The sequence below is a fragment of the Gallus gallus genome, chromosome 2 (genome assembly GCF_016699485.2).
Source record: "Gallus gallus isolate bGalGal1 chromosome 2, bGalGal1.mat.broiler.GRCg7b, whole genome shotgun sequence".
Lineage (NCBI taxonomy): Eukaryota > Metazoa > Chordata > Aves > Galliformes > Phasianidae > Gallus > Gallus gallus.
The window spans coordinates 81246527-81263773 of NC_052533.1; positions in this window are offsets into that span (position 1 = coordinate 81246527).

The window sequence follows — 17247 nt, forward strand, 5'->3', positions numbered from 1 at the left end:
GGGACCATGTATTTTTAATGGGATACTGTGTTTTTTCTCTGCTCACTTATACAGCTTGGTAAGAGTATCAAGAAAGATACAGACTTCTGATCACCTGTGAATCTCTCTTTCTATACATTCATGATTGTCTCTGTGCTGGAGCCAGACAGGTTTAGACTCCTAACCGACCAACTGATGCTGCAGTATCGTTGAATGTAGTCTCCGAATTCACATTTGGAATGCATTTACCTTCTCTAGTAAAATCCAAATTTTGTCTTCCATTTTTTCCCATAGTTCTCTAATATCTCTAGTACTTCTTGTTTTGGCATATTAAGAAAACCCAGTGGTATTTGGACTTCTCATTATTTCACATTCCTCTGTGATAACATGAGCCCATTGGTTCAGGGGCAGAAACCTTTGACTCCTTCAGGTGCAGGAATTCTTGTGCATTAAGTGCTGGACATCAGCACCGCTCTGTTCAAAACATCAAATCTGAATTTTAGCAAATAATGGTTAAGCTTTTTGAATTTTCTCATGGATTGTCTAAACTCAGAAAACAAAGGTAACTGAATCTAAATATAACTGTATTCATAAAGATATTCCAGATATTTAGATTAAGACTGCATGTCAAAAGTGGGATTGCAGTAAGTCTTAGGAAAGTAATAATAGTATGACATTACTGATTAATGGATATAAATTACCTTGTTTTGCTTCTGTCTTAGCAGAATAAATAAATAAATAAATAAAAATATGATGGTTATAGGTGTAACTTATATGATGGCTGCTCCAAAATCACAGAATCAGTACTTTCTGTTTTATTATGTTGGCCTGCTTCATCAGAGGCAGATGTTGGTGCAATGTTGGTTCACACCAGTATTCTGTTCCATTTTATTGCCATGCGACAGATGGCAGCAGAGGGGCAATCTGACAAAATGTGTCTGACATGGAAGTGTGTTTGAGGCAGAGATGTGGGATTTAATTCCTCCATGTGGAAGAATTGGCACTCACTGACATGCATCAACGTTTACTGTTTATGGAGGCCAAACAGTGAATGTGAGCACAGTGAGGTGGTGAGTGGTGCATTTCAGCAGTGGTGTCAACAACGTGAAAGTCAAGCAATATTACTGATGGCCATGCAGATTTTTATGAGGTCGTCATGCTGGATCCTGTTCATCACTGACAGAAATGCACGGATAAAGTGGTGACTGTTGGAAAATAATTTTTTGTAGCTGAGAATTTGCTCAGTCAAATAGTAATATTGTACTCTCCGTATTTGTTGTAGTTTCCACTAAAACAAATAGAAAGCATTACTTTCAGAGGGATTTACGTACACGTATGTATTATTAATATATTATATACAGTATACATAAATATATATAACTATAATGCATAATGTTCATATTATGTAACTGATAACAGCTTAAAAAAATATGAAAAGTGAGAATCTCATTTCCACTCCTAAGTTTGTTTCTTTTTAACTAGTACATAGACAGGCTTAGAGAGGAATACATATCCTTCATATCCTTCATGAATATCTAGAGAGGCTAGGCTAAACAGAAACTTCAGAAGAATGCAACCACATTCTTCAGTGATCTTATGAACACCATAGCACACCTACAACATGCTGACCTGATTTGACTTTGACATTGCATCTTCATGAAGAGACAGAACGGCGGGAGCCTGAGGTGGCATTTGAAGATGGATCTCCGGTATTCCCACAGAATATATAGGGCAGAATATATATAAGACAGAAATCTGAATCACAAAAGTAATCCTAAATATCATAGAATCATATAGGTTGGAAAAAAAACATCCTCAAGTTTGACTAGCATCTAACACTACAAAGTCCACCACTAACCCATGTCCCTAGTACCACATCCATATGACTCTTATATAACTCCAGAGATAGTGTCTCTACCACTTCTCTGGGTAACCTGTTCTAATTTCTTATTGCATGAGGAAATTCTTCTTGACATCTAATTTAAACCTTCCCTGGCACATCTTGAGGCCATTTCCTCGTGTCCCCGAATCTGACCTACTCACATACTTATTAGTCTAATGCATGTCCTTTCTGAAATGATTTAAGTTTCAAGGTTAATGAGTAGTAAGTCCCAGACTCTTTTTTAGAATGTGAGCTGCTTTGTTTGACTAAATTAATAAACTAAATAAATTATATTACTCTAAGTATGTGAAAGGAAAGCCAAAGGGAATATTAATAAATACAAGTTGTTTCCTCTTTCTAGAAAAATTTAAAATTTTAAGTCTATGATTCATCATAGTCCTTCCTAAACCAAAACCAATACCATGTCCATAATGAATTATTAAGGCCAATGGCAATATTTCTTTAGTATGTTATGAAACATGAGGTTTTATGATCAAATACATTCTTGATCAATTCATTTAATCACTTGCAATCTAATTGTTTCATTATGACACTTTGTCCCTCATCAGAATGAAGCAATTGATTTAATATACTTTATAAAATGACTGCGTTTCTCAAAAAGTTAATCAAACTGTTGTCGTTTGATGTCTGAACTTGTTCCCTGAAATTAATATATGGAGTGTTCAAAATAGCAATTGGAAATTACTCTCCTTGATAAATGTCTTTAATCTAAATACATTTACTGGAACTTTATGAAGTAGTACTCTGCAGCTGAGACTTAAATCTTTTAAGTTCCAGTTTTAAATTTTGAAAGCCACAACAGAACAAGCTATGCAATGTTGATTTTCTTCAAAACTACATGTTCTGGATCCTTGAATACATTGTTAGTGCTCAATAATTTAATGTTTATCATAGGGAACCAGATTTTTTTTTTTGAATACTCAAGTTCCCATGAATGAACTACAAGGGAAAGCCCCCTGAGGCCTACCCCTTTCTGCTGTATGTGACTGTCGCTCTTACCCTTTGCAAGGATGAGTGTGTATCTCACAGAAGTGGACATACACATTCACAGAAGACACCAACAAGGTCAGCCACACTGACTGCCTTTAGCAGCACTCAAGTATAACTCTACCAGAAATCTTACAGATAGAATCCTGCGGCCATTCCTCTCCTGATCAGGGCTGAAATTTGTTAGTGAAAATGCACATGATCCCACTATCTAGATTCACAAATACATCCACATTCACAGATACTTTGAATATTAGTGTAGGCCTTATTTCTGGCTAATATCCTGTTGTGGTCGAACCTGGCAGGCAGCTCAGCACCACAGAGCCATTTGCTCACTTCCTGCTCCCTGTGGGATGGGGGAGAGAAGCAGAAAAAAGTACGTAGAGATAGTGACTATTTACTACGACAGAAACAAAAATAAGAGAAAAATACTAGTAGTAATAATAGTATATCTGTATATTTACAGAACAGCTGTTGCACAAAGCAGTTGCTCACCACCTGCTGACTGATGCTCAGCCAGTCCCTGAGCAGCAGCAAACCCCCCTTGCCCAACTCTCTCATTTTATAGTTCCACATGACTGCGTATGGTATAGCATATTCCTTTGGATGGTTTAGGTCAGCTGTCCTGGTTCTGTCACCTCCCAGGTTCTTGTGCCCCCAACACCCTTGCTGGCAGGGAACCACAAGAATTTGAAACTTTGTCTCTGTGCTCTATGTTCTGTTTGCTCTGTGCTCTAGCTCTGTGCAGCACTGCTCAGTAACAATTAAAACACTGTTCTCTTATTAACATTGTTTTACTCCTGAGTCCAAAATACGACTATTTTCTTTTATGAAGAAAATCATCTCTATACCAGATGAAACCAGGTTGTATCTATGTCTGGACCTTACCCAGCCACTAGTTCAGACCTTAGTCTTTCCAGGTGCAGGTCTCCTCCTGCGAGTCAACACACCTTTAAGTTTCCTAATGAATTACAAATATACACATGCTCGCAAATTATTGAATTTACTAAAGGAATAAAAACTGGCATCCAGGCCTCTCAAGCTGCTGGCATTCAGACCTCTTGCACGTACATGCTGTTCTATCTCAGCACCAGACCTTGTGGTCCACATCTCCTTCTTCTATTGCTGATGCTTAGACCTATAGGACCTATGGTCTACAGTCCCTTCTACGTGTTCTGCTGCTTAGAACTTTAGTGCACATACAATTGTACACCTCTGTTCCCCCATTTTTGGCACCTAGGCCTTAGGGCATTGTGGCTCACAGCCAGTTCTTCAGTTGCTGGCATATAAACCTTGCAACTAGCGTACACATACACACAAGATTGAGATTGAGATTATGTAGGAAAAACAGATATAAAATTTAATAAGAACATAGGATTCACAACAGTGAATTTACAACAGGCACAGGGCTCAGCCAGATGGGTAGTGTCTGGCAGCCAGCTTGCATATGAGCAGCCTTTTTTCATCCATAATCCTTTTCATTTTCCTATGCTTGCTCTTCCCCTGTCCAGCTTGCATACTCCCTTTCAAGGCCATTGGTCTTTCCCCTAAAACATCCCATAATACATTTTATATAGTTCTACAAGTACCTTCTGATATCCACTAATAAGTTTCACTCAGTCCTACAATCTCCCTCAAATACCCCATAATGCTCATTATAATCACCCTTTTTATGACTTGCAAGGTTCAGGTTGACTCTCCTCAAGGCTATGCCTAATTATTCCCTTTAATTGTCCTTCAATCGGTGCTGAAAGAACTGTGCTTTTGTTAATGTCTTTGTTATTACCTAATCCTTAATGTTTATGCATCTGAGTGTTTAATTTATCACTTTTCTTGTTATTTATTTCTTTGATACTGAATAGTACTTAATCAAATAACTTAATGAACCAGATGCTCTCACATTCCACATCTCCTCATCAATAAAGGCTAGATCTATAAACGGATTTAGACAAAATTTAGGAAGTTATTTCCCAGTTTGTGTGTTGAAGTTAAAAATTCAGTCTCATATGGGAGGTGCGTCAAATCTTTTGCTGTCTACAGTTTTGTCACTTAAATAAGTATCTCCTGAATGTGTGAAACAGATTGAGGCTAATTTAAGAAATGTCACAGTTTTTGTTGGAATTAAATTCAGTTCTTTTACAATCATTCACATATCCCAATGCCCAAGACACCCCCGTGCTGAGCTCTTATTAAATATTTTTAGTACAAAGTTCCTTCTCTCTAAAATACACATACTAAGCAGATGAAAAAAATTTGCTTTCTTTCATAAGTCAATATAACAAGTTATAAGTTAATAAATATGCTAAGAGTATTATACAGAGAATCTCTCTCATCCCAGTGAACACTTACTGGATAAAGAAGAGTTCTATCTGAGCAAAAATAAATGCTGTGTTAAACTCTGGCAAGCTTTTAATAATTTCTATTTCTAAGTGATTAACGTTTCAAAACAAAGGTGAAATTATTTCATTGAAAAGTTTGAAAATAAGATCATGTAGTTTTTGAAATGCCTTCATTTTTAGGTGAACTTTATATATTACTTATATTTCAATTCATTATCATTATCAGTTATTTGTTTGTTTTTACTTACGTTCATTACTAGCCATCACGTGAAGAAAAAAAAACAAACAACAGCAGTAAAAAAAGAGTGCAAAAATGTTTTGCTTTTTCCAAATTTCCAGTTAACTTTGCAATACTTATAAGTGGTCATTTTTCAATCTGTAAACTAAGTGCACCTCTTAACAGTGAGACAATAAAACTAGAACCCCACATCAAATTTTTTAGTACACATTGGAAAAGGATGAAATTTCATTTGAATGATTTAACATGGGTTTTATGGGCTGGAGCTGGCCTTATGTGGTGCTCTTTATTGCAAATATGCATTGTAAAACACTGTCTGATTATTATATATGCATTTGTTATACAATGGTAGCAGTTGTCAACCTCATCTACCCCTATACTGTGTACTTCATAAATACAGCGAGGAGCCATTGCCTTCTCCAAAACTTTTCCATTAAAAATCCAAAGAACAGATAAAGTACTAGAATATATAGCACTTAAAATCATTTTAATTCTCCTAATTTTAGATCTACTCAATGCCACAATAAACTTCACTTATTCATCTCTGTTTGAACCATAACAGAAAGTCTCAGGTGAAGGTTTTTCAGAAGATGCATCTACAAGACGTAACTATACTGATGAGCGTCTTTACATATCCAGGCTTGCTGACTGGCAAATGAGGGTCACATAAGGCCACTTAAGGCTTTATCATTATGCTCATTCCTCTCCTAATCACTACTACCTCCAAATATAATGGAGGAAATAAAGTGATCTGATTCCTCATTCCTAGTAAAACTTATCAGCTGAGTTTTAGACTAAACTTATAGCCCACAACTATAAGCTGGCTCCACTGTTTTGAGCCATAGAAAGTAATTGCCCACAAAAGGATTAGGTGTGAATCTTCAGAGCACATAGGGCATACCCTTAGGATACAATACTTTTAAAACTGTATTTCTATGCAGTATCAAACTTAAACGTGGGAACAGTGGGCAGTATGCTACCTTAGTATGTTTTCTCCCACTAAACGGATATAGTCAAATATGATAAGTCTTGATCATGGAAAGCAATTATGTTTGCTTGGAATACTGAACTTGCTTGTGTAGCTGTCTCTGAGCTAAGAACCTGCAATAAATTCACTGCTGTCATAAACAACTCTCATTACTCTTAGTGCTTCTAGGTGCTGGAGGAAGAATCTCAGCAGGGCTGGTTTCTCCAAGCTCCATTATAAGTGACAACAATGTATGATAAATTATAGATTGGGCCTCACACCCTTAATAATCCGAAGCTTCAATATAAAGTCTTTTTTTTTTTTCCTTTCAAATTTTCCATGATTAAATTTAGCTGGTTTGGTTTCATTATCTGTTTTTCTTTTCTGCTCTTCAGATACTCCTATGTCTAGTGTTTTACTATCTACCAAATGAATAATTGAAGTGACATTGCCGTAGGTTTTATTTTTTCTTTTTCTTTCTCTAGATTATCATCTTCAGATGTAAGCGTATCAGTCATAAGAAGATTTACACTGCAACTCAATCTGGCTAGAGCATTTCTGAAGATAATTACTGTCAGATGTAGAGAACTACAGTTTCTTATTTTAATGAGCAGTATTAACTTGGTGTAGGTCAGGCACAGTTTCAACGTTTTCCAAATTACAGCATGGTGGCAGAAGAGACACTGTTTTCTACCTTGCTTGAACTAAATAAATAATCAAAAAATACTGTACTAAGATTTTTTTATTAGTGTTTTTTCATATGTTTGTCTATCATCTTCATATAAACATGACTTTTTTTGAGTGTAGGCTCCACATGCCTTCAGGCCATTGCCTGAGATGAGTATTTTGTGTCTGAGACATATGCTGTTATAAGGTTCAGTGTTTACCCATGTTTAATGCTCATTCTTCCCAAAACTTCTTGGTTTGCATTAAGTTTTTTACTGAACTTCATGAGTGAATTTCCTGTACATTAGCGATGTTGAATTTTCACTTACTTGAGTATATTTCAAGCCTTGTTTGCTCAGACTGAATATACTTTGGTGATGTAAGTTGCCTTTCCCTGTGAGGACCTGCAGTCCTAATGCTGTTTATGTAAATTGAGATTCTTAGCAGTACCATAATACACACAAAAATCATAGCTGTTTTACTATTAGCCTTGGCAATAATGGTGTTAGATGTAGGGTACTAGCTGATACTCAATACTGGAAATAAATATGCTTGTTTACTAGTTGTGCTAAATTCTGTTTAAAATAGAAAATATAATAAGAAATAACTGACTATGGGATGTAATTTTCCATCCATAGAGCAAGAAGATGCCTCTGAACATAAATTTCATATCCAGTATATTAATTAGGTATATTGTGGTATATATATATATATATAATGAGATATATTGTGATAATGAGCAGATTTAAAATAAAAAAGCATTAGCTATTAAAAAAAGCACAGTCTATTAAAGGAATATTAAAGGCATCCTGTTAATGTGTATATGTAGGCTTGTGCACCAGTTGCAAGAAGTACTAGAATTTTTAGTTTTGTCTGTGAACATCATTTAGAAAAAAGACAAAAATAAGACCTGCACAAAAACTTCAGTTATGCCAACATTAAAACTAAAATAATCAACCATATGTATGAATAATTTGAACAAAAAATAATGGAATAAGAAAATTATTATACTTGGTAGGCATTAGATAAAAAAGGAGAAAAGCTTATTTTCAAAAAACTAACCATCTTTCAATTTTATTAATTGCATAGTTTTACACTTACAAAATAAGGTCAATTAATTTTAGAACATACCCTCTCATAGTATAAGTTGCAAAATTTATGGAAATTCTCTTAAAACATCAAATCTAGGTTACAGCACCTTGTGCAACTAACCCATAAGTTTACTATCAAAATTTTTGAGTATATCAAAATAAATATTAATAAATGTACAGTTAAACTCGGGAAAAAAAAGTATGAGTCCCATACTATCAAAATTTGCATGATTTTCAGCAAGTAGCTTCAAGGCTTTCTTACACTTTGCTTTAGAAAGATTTGCTGTTCTTTTGAGATTTTAAGCACTAGTTTCATGTTTTCATTCTGTGGTGATCAGTTTTTACCTCCGATACATTCATAGAGGTGCAAAGCAGAAGATTTTACCATAGAAGTCATTTTACCATATGACTTACCAACATGAGATCAGTTCCTCCAAAAGAAAAAAAGAAAAAAGAAAAAAAAATACCCAACAAATTGAAACACTGAAAATGAAGCAAACAAAAGTGTGTAGAATTAAAGTACTTTTAATAATATTTTATTAGAAAAAAAAAAGATAGAAGAAGTCTTTTATAGAACAGAGAAGTCATTGTAATTATATTTTAACTGATCTGGAAAATGTGGACTGTAGATGAAGTTAAGATCCTGATGCTATTTGAAAGCATAGAAGATGTCTTGTTCTTTAATTTATACATTATTTGGTGCTGCTGTGAAAAGAAATCCCTGAAGATGTAAGATACCACAGCTTCACTTGTTTTTTCTCCCCTCTCACCCTCTTTTTTTCTGAGTAGAAATTCATCACAGAAAATATTTAAACATGTAGAGATTATCTTCCAAAAATATTGGAGAAACAATCTATGAAAGTAAGTAGCAATATAATCCAGTGTCACTGCTTTTTTCCTTCTACATCCTAGATGTTGCAAGAATCACCTTTTCTATAGAGGAGGTATTATAAATCCTATTCCTTCAAATTATGGTGTATGACAATAAGACTGTGTTTCCATAGTTCATAATTATCCCTTTGAGAGAGGTAGTCAAGGATCAGATATGAACTGCTGTTTGACCATACATGTTAACTCTATTACAGAAGAGAAGCAGATCTGTGCTCATGGTTGAAGGTGATGAAAGCATTACACAGGACCAGTGCAAAAAGTGTTTAATACATTAAATACGCATGAATCAAAGTCTCCGGCTCCAAATTTTTTAGCTATGGCAGATGTTTCAAGAACACTACACTACAACAAACAAACGAGGAAGAAAGCCAATTGGGTCTTTTAGATATACATAAGAGGGAAGCAGTGAAGCAAGGCAAATCCTCCACATTCGTCTTCTACTCTCCCAGCTACAAATGTCTCAGAGGCCCAAATCTCAGAACATGAAAAGCAACTTTGAACTTAGGAAATATCCATCTCACATGAAGAAGCTTCAGAAAATAGTGAATGTTTTGACTTGTATTGAGCTATCCACTTAGTTTGCTTTGAGAAACATTGAATCAGCATTCAACAAGGTTGAGAAGGGGCTTCTACTAGCAGCATTAAAACTTTACAGTGGAAAGATAATAACTGAAGAATGAAAATATTTTTTTGATCTGGCAATGTATTCTAGGTTTGATTATATGCAATCATTTGTGAATTGATGCAGGAAAAATATAGTACTTCAAAGCTGGCAGTTGCACTGTGTGAAGTTTATTTCAGTGCATTTAAATAATCTAAAAGAGAAAAACCTAGAGAGCCATCTGGGTTCTCTCTCTAGTTGATTCTGATGTAAGTAGATCCTCTTAGAAGGCAATGCATCTAACACTGACTAAGTGCATAAAATAAATTGAATAAATTATTTTAACAATGAAAAATCTCTCTCCTGACTGTAGGACAGCCCAGCTGATGAGCTTGGACTAAACAGTTAACTTTTAGATGGCTTCTTTCAGATGATGAGACATATACTGTAACTTCTACTAGTTAAATAGTACACTAGTCACTGCTTAAAAATATTATGCAATCTTGCATTAAGAACCATATTAGCCATACTGAATTGGCCCCTGGAATTTCCTTTTCTAGTATATCTGTGAGAAGAAACATTATCAGGGTTAAAATATTAGGTTGTAAAACTCTAACCAACATCAATGTCTACACGAGTCCTCTTTAATTATAAGTCCTTTGTTTTTTGAAACTTGATCTTTTCCCCTTTAAATTAACTGGATCTGATCAATTCCGCATCTAACAGGAATTTTGAGTCACTCAGCTGCCTATTCTCATTACAATCTGACTTTCAGGGTTTTTACTTTTCTCTCACTTTGTGGCCTTCTTCAAACTTGCTTAATGCAAATCACTTATAATCATCCTGTGATACATGCATCATTTGCCCATTTCAGTTTTTCAGCCTCTAGATCACTGAAAGCAAAAATGTTTTTATTCTGAACATTTTGATGAACTTTTACTTGCAACTGACCTTTTAATTCTTCATTAGACTGATTTTCCAAAATATGATACTTATGCAGATAGTTTTCAAACTTAATTAATCAGTAAATTGTCTTAACTGCAAAAGGAAATATTTTGGATAAGGGGCACAATCAGACCTCAAGCTTCATGATTTTCAATATACTCTCACACTGAATTTTCAGCTCTATTTTCTTCAAATAATAGAGAATGTGCTTTATTTCTGTCACTAAAATGCAACAGACTTGGTCATAACCTTGTGGAAATATAAAAGAATAACTGATTACAAATTAATTCAGTTCTGCTTTCTGTCACATTTACTACACTGGCTGAACCCATTATGAAGATCACACTCCTAAATCATAATCTTTCTTTTTGAAATCCTAGAGAATGCCTACTATTGACAGAATTATTCCTGGAAATAGCAGAAATGAGAGAAATATTACAGAATGTTCTTGGAAAGAAAATTTTTATATGTTCATGCCTTTTTCCCCCTCTTTACCTTCCTAGGCTACTCATGAAATTAACATGAATATTAACACCAGTGACTTCAATCTACAATATTACTGAGTTCATTTAGCAAATTCTCTTCCCATCAATAAAAAAGATGTATCATCCAGACCAGTGCCCTTCTTATAAGAACTATTTTGATGCCTGGGTAACTTCACTGAATCACAGACTTATAGAATGGTTGATTTTAGCACAGACTTCTGGGTCCACCTACTCCAACTCCTGCTCAAGCAGTGATACCCATAGTAGGGTACCTAGGACTGTTTTCAGGTGGTTTTTGAAGATCTCCAAGGAAAAGACTCCACAACCTTTCTTGACAACCTTTGCCAGTGCTCTGTTACCTGCACAGTACAGATGTGCTGCCTAATGTTTAGACTGAACCTCCCATGTCCAAACCAATGCTTTGTGACTATTATCTCTTGTCCTGGCATTGGGCACCACTGAAAAGAGCATGACTGTCTTTTTTTCAGTTTCTTTTCAGGTATTTATAGACATTGGTAAGACCCCTCACAGCCTCCTCTTCTCCAGGCCAAACAATCCCAACTCTCTCAACCTCTCCTCACAGAATGGTTGCTTCAGACCTCTGATCACCTTGGTCATCTTCTGTTAGACTCTTTCCAGTATGTCTAGGTCTCTCTTGTACTGGGGGCTCCAGAACTGTATACAGTACTCCAGTTACAACCTCATCAACACTGAGTAAAGGAGAAGGATTACTTCTCTTGTTCTGTTGGCAATATTCTGCTGAATGCAGCCAAGATTGCTGTTAGCCATCTTGCAGAAAGGAGATGCTCTTAACTCACGTTCACCTTGATGTCCACTGGGACTTCTAGGTCCTTTTCTGCAGAGCTGCTTTGTTTCTACTTTGCCCCTAACATACACTGATATCTGGAGTCATTCCTCCACAGGTACAGGACTTCTCCCTTCTCCTGGTTGAACTTAATGAGTTTCTTGTCAGCCTACCTTTCCAGGCTGTAAGGGTCCATCTGGACATCTGCATCACTCCATGATGAAGTCAGCTATTCCCCCCAGGTCAATGTGATCTCTGATCTTACTCTGCCCTGTCATCTAAATCAGTAACAAAGTTGTTAAACAGGAACAAATCTTGGCAACTGGGGCACTCTGCTCCTTTCTGGCTTCCAATGAAACTTTGTGCCACTAATCTCTGTCCTCGGCATGGCCAGTTTTTATCCACCTCATTTGCTGCAGCCTTTCAGCCTCGTCTTTAAGATCTGAGATTCCTGAAAAATGGTCTTATCAATAAAGACTAGGTAGCTATCATGATATCTTTTGCAAAGTTTAGGTGTCTGTTTAGGTGACTGAATATTTATAGTAGGCCAAAATTATGATTAATTCTATTTTTCTAGGTAGAATTACTATGCACTTGTTAAAATTAAAAAGTATTCCCATAACATTTTGTTTAATTCACTGGTCAGAAGAAAATGTGTAAATTTGCAAGTCATTTACTACCAACATCACTAGTTATGCTGTACTGTCAAAAACTCACTTAAAGTTGGTAAAAGAAAAGTTGCAGAAACGATACAAATTAAATAACCAGTTGAAAATAGACCTGAAGAGTGAAAGGAAAGTATGGGTGGAATTCATGTCATAATAAAAATGAGAGTGAGATCTTTCAAACCTGAATAATTTGTTTTTATAAAGGACTGTTTACTTGATCTCGCTTGACAAAAATATGAATAGATGCTATTTCAGGTCTGAATTACTTTTATGAAATAGTCATTTAGCTATTCAGTGATTGTTACCTTTAATTCAGTCTCAAAATTTAATAGCTATAACCCTCTTCTGGTGTCACGAGATAAGTGAGGAAAATATTCTCTTTGCTGAATGAGCTGTCCAGATGCACCTAAAGGATATATATGCATTAGCAGATCATTTGAGGATGGCCTGCTATTTAAAGTATAAATCTCTATCATCATAAATATTTTTCTGAGTATTCTATATACTGCTCACCTTCTGCTACAGTAAGTAATCTTAAGCAACCTTTTATACCAAGGCAGAATAGCAAAAAAAATTTCTGTATCTTTGAACTTACTTTCACTGAGCTGTGTTGTTGTTTGTATTTTTATTTTTTAACATAGCACTGTGTAATAATTATGTATAATAGCTACATAATGGTTAATCAGAAGCAATCATTTTAGGATCTTCTTCCAGCATGTTTCAGTCTGACAGCTTTACAAATTAACTACAGTTATGTTAGGATAATAGAGGTTTGTTTTTTTCTGTGTCATAAGAGCTTGGAAATTCACAGTTGAAACTGGTAGTTTGTCTTTATTATGCTGCTTCATTTCTATCTAAGGGTGATGTGATACATTAAGTACTAATTTCATCCACTTTTTAAGCTCAGCTGATGATTAATCATGAATCAAATGTAATGGACATTTGGATAGGATGCAGATGACATGAATGACTTTCATGACTTAGTGACTGACTATATCTTAGGGAAGGGCATTTTACTTCTTTGTGGAGTTCTTCCCCACCTCCTTCCGCTTAGCTGTACATCTTCACTGGACTACCGCCCTATCCAGAGCTGATCACAGTGTGGCCTGTTTTCAAGTGGAGTGAAGTGAATGAGATGTTAAGTATGCAATAATTCATAAGTCCCGACACAGTCTCTAATAGCATCAGTAGTCACGCACATTAAGACAGGAGATCATTAGTCAAATATGGTTATCTGTAACACAGAAATGGAATCAACACTGAATTAAATTGGTTTTGGACTGTTGGAATGTCATTTGAGCTGATTTCTAGTGAAATGTCAAACTTGAAAAAAGCTAGGTCTGAGTAATTGCCCCTAATTATGGTGAGTGAACAGTGGCTTAAAAGTCCTTAAAGAATTTTTTTTTTCATTTAGACCTTCTTCTGTTAAAAGAATGTTCAGTGCTATATTTTAGAAACACCACTGTTCTCAGATTTTGAGAAATTCGGATCTTCAGTCTGCCTGAAACCTGATCTTGTGAGATAACATCACTATCAAAAATGAGAGAAAGGAAAGGGAAATTAGAATGAAGCTTAGCCACAACATCAGATAGAAGACAAAAGTTAAAAGACCTCCTCAGGACTTTCCTGCCATTTTCAAAGGAAAAAAAAAAAGCATGCTTTACTAGGAAACAGTAATATATACAAATTCCTTATGTTCTGAAATATTAGTATGAATTGATAAATGAATGGTAAATAACCAAAACTGCAACATTTTGAGTGGCCCCAGACTGTCTAATTTTCACTCAATTTGGATGCTTACTGAAGCGAAAATTAAGGTAAAAAACTTTGTTTTGGATGTGCTTAGCTTTTTATGTTTAAATTCCTCTATTTTATTTTTTTTTTCCCAGAAAACACTATATAGCAACTAAATTTCCTTTCAATAGCACGTTTGCAGGAACTTAACATTGTTCAATGTGTTTGTATCTTCCTCACATTTAAGCCACCTTAGAATTCAGAACACAGATCAACTTCCAGGTTAAGAACTTCAGTTAAGTCTGCTAGATGTCCTCTAACTCTACCTGAAAAAGAAGCCTCACTTTTATTTGTCATAACCAGAGAATAAATCATTCACTTGAGATGATAACACTCATGACCTGACTCATTGGATTTTAACCCACTCTCTCCTTATGCTACTATAATAAGCATTCATTACTTCTTTGGTATGCTACTGCATAAAGATCTGGGTTAGTGAAATGTAGTTCATAACTTTGTAGGATTCTAATGCATACAAATTCAATTTATAACTTGGACAATTCGGTTTCCTAACAGAAAACCTGCTTTTCATGAAGAATTCACCAATTTGTCAATATGTAAGTAAGAAAATATACCCTGTCTTGATGAAATTAGTCTCATCTGTACAATTTTTCACTTTCCAATCTGATTGTTCTCCAAGGATGTGTGAAAGAGAAAATGATTTGGTCCAGTAGCTCACTGGATATTCACACTGGAGGTAGTCATAATGTGGTTCCTGTTGCAAATAATATTTATGCACTTGCACAAGATAGAACAATTACTGTAAAACAGACTAAGACTACTTCCAAATCTGCCCTTTAGAGAAGCAAGAAATCCTATCTAGACTCCTTAAAGAGAAGTTTGAACACAGGGTCTATGAGTTATATTACAACCGGTCCTATATAATAGGTCCTACAGATTTTTAAACGAAACGGTTTTTCTCAGAAGTGTATTTCACAAAGAATAGGGTTTGTTCAAGAGCTTTCCCAAGGAGATATCTGGGCAATGTAAAGCTCAGATTTAAATATAAAATTCCTTTTAAGGGGCAGCTGTGCTTTTTGACATTTTTACCTAAAATGCAGAAGGCTGGTTGTTTGCCTGGAATTCCAGAAATCTGCTACAAACTGTATAGAGATTTTGGATAGTAGATTGGATTGCAAATTGTGATTTGTTAATGATGCTTTAAGGCTTCAATGAAGAAACAATCAACTCAAAGTCTAAGTTCAGTTCGGAAATTCTGCTTCCAAGGGCAAACATGCAATTCTCTATCTGTGACTATACTATTTCTTCTTTTACCAAGTTACATTATGTTATGTTAGTTAAAAAAAATCAATTAATTTTCTGGTGCGTTCTTAAACTTGTTTATTTCAGAAACCCAGAAAAGGAACTGAAGATGTGCATGTGCATGGGGAGAGGAAAATTCAAGAGCTTAATAAGCAGTGGGATAATGTGCAGCAATGTTAACTATTATCAAAATTGAATAGAAATTGAGTTGAAAGTCTTTTTATTTATTTATTTATTATTGCACTGCATCTCCCTGTCACTGACAGTGGTGTGAGTATTGAATTACCTCAGTGGAGCTATGAGGAAGGTTGGCAGTGAGGACTGACACTCAACTCTATTTTGCAGCTTTGCAATTTCTTTAAGCCCTACAACATTTTGTTATCTTTCCAGTTGTGCAGGACAATACTCATTCAAGGTGAATGTCCCTCAGAAACATTATGAGACAAATTTTCAGGAAGTGTAATTTGGTACAGTAATGGTGGTTCCTTGGAGCTAAACTGATTCACCAATGCCACTGAGGAAAAATGTCCGCTGTATTAGCAATGGATGGTGTTCAGCTAATACAATCTATGAGAGTGCTGATTCTTAAAGATGCTCAACACAAAGGTAACGACCTCTGTGTATGTAAAGCATAATAATATTACAACCTGGTACAGTGCAACTGACTGTGAATCCCATTCCAACTAATACAGTTTAGATATTGATTTTTAGCCTAAGGGCTCTAGGATTTATTTACACTCTCTACATTTCATCTGATTGTATTATTTGGCTATTGCAGACACTTGAGTTGGTATGGCACACCTTGGAGCTGTATGTGGGCATGTGGTACTCTTGCAATAACTTGTTCAGGGAAATAGGCAGTAAAAATACAAAACAAAACAAAACAAAACAAAACAAAAAAAAAACAACAGCTTTGTGGAATAGTTTATTTTCATTTACAATATTCCATATGTTAACTGACCTTTTAAAATAACAAAAACCTGAGATATCTGAGATTGCAAACAGATATTTGCTCTCACAACTGTAATATTTGTCTCTCCAATATGTAATTTCTTTACTAGGGACAATCCTGTTCCCAGTGGCCTTGTCATACCCACGTACAAGCTCTTGCACAGAGAAAATGCTGTTCCCCAAGGTTAGCAGTAGCTGAGAGACAAAGTCAATGGGATCTCCATGGTGGCTCAGTGACAACTCTTCAATGAAGTGTCAGGTCCCTGCTCTAGATAAGGCAGCTGTCTGACGTGCAGGACTACAGGCTGCCCTCAGGCAAGTAAAGACATTTATTTAATGCAAAATGGAAACAAAATAGATAGCTGCAGATATTTTCCATTCTTTTCACAACTATCACTGTTACAAGGCTCCTACACTGTCACCTGAGTAGTTCCTGCAGAAGGTGAATAATAAGTCTGATACTTGTCCATATGCATACATGTTTAGTTAAATTAACATTACTAATAGTCAAATATGTATTTTATAATTGTACCCACCTACAGAATTGTATGCAATGTTGCTATGTTACTCTTTATGACTGTTAATACATTTTTGCAACAATTTTCATACCTTCTTAAAGAAGATCCATTTGTTCCCTTAGGTGACATGATCTTGCCTAATTTCTTCTGGCTTTC